Raw genomic sequence first — 1,331 nt, forward strand, 5'->3', positions numbered from 1 at the left:
TATATATATATATATTGATTATTACGAAGAATATTACTAAAGCCTCGGTAGTCTAAAGGCTTAGTAGTCTAGAACGCTCGTATGGAAAACAAGAGACTCCGGTTCGACTCTGGCCGAAGTAATACTTTTCGCAATAAATTTATTTATAGTTTTACAGCATATTAACATCTTTTTAACAGAATGCCTGAGCATCAAATTATAAAAAATAACTTGTCAATTTAATTCTGATTATATCGCTACAGTAGTTTAATTGCGTTTATAAGTTCGAAAAACCAATTTGGCGCTCAGTGCGAATGACTACAAATATGATATACATGCATGTACATGCGAGGTCTGTCCCAAAAGTATCCGATCTTTGCCTGTATCATGAGAAAGAGCTATTCCGGATATGAACACACAATGTCGCCTTCAAAGTAGTTTCCTTCCGAAACAATGACCTTCTGCCAATAGTGCACCTACTAGCAAAAGCAGTCCTGGAAGTCGCTTTTTGTGATAATCAACTATCGTCTAACTATCCTTCGTCGCATTTCGCTTTATTTCCTCAGTATCTTTTGCCCTTCAATGGATATTTAAACTTAAGAAATAATCAAAAGTAACATGAGGCTATACCTGGACTATATAAAGGGTGACGAAGTTAGACAATGCCGTGTTTAGTCAAAAACTTCTGAATCAGGTGAAATGAATGAACAGGTGCGTTACCGTTCAGTTGTGAAATGCGACGCTCGGAGTTTTCGACGCTCACACAACTGCGTACCGTTGCTGACTGAACAGCTGTTAGGTCGTGCCGCTTGGTGAAAGTACTCCTAAAGGTTCACTCTAAATACTGAATACCTGTTTTCCACAATAAGATATAAGCTCAAGGAGATATACGCAGAGGTCGGATACTTTTAGGACAGATTGCGTATATAGTATATAGTAATTCAGATTGAATTGTTTAAGAATTAAAAGATCTAGCTTTGACCGTTAGGATCATTACTTTTATTCTTTATTGTTGAATTGTTTTAAATAATTATGTTATGCTATTTAGAGAAAATAATATAGTAATAATATGCTATAAATTATGTATAAATTGTTAAATGCTGTGTCAAGTCCAAAAGTTTCCAGTACAGATTATAAAAAAGATTACATAAAATAAAAAAAACATTTTTTGTATTTTAAATAATTATCCTTTATGAGTTAATTTTTCCGCACAATTAAAAATACATTCTAAATGTCTTAAAATAACATAATACTGCAATGGTCACTTCTTTATCATTGATGAATTTCTTTCCAAATTGGACTTTAACTTTAAAAATAAAAATAAAACTGTAGAAACTAAATCAGGACTGTAA

This window comes from Trachymyrmex septentrionalis, unplaced genomic scaffold (assembly GCF_001594115.1).
Source record: "Trachymyrmex septentrionalis isolate Tsep2-gDNA-1 unplaced genomic scaffold, Tsep1.0 scaffold60, whole genome shotgun sequence".
NCBI classification, from domain to species: Eukaryota; Metazoa; Arthropoda; class Insecta; order Hymenoptera; family Formicidae; genus Trachymyrmex; species Trachymyrmex septentrionalis.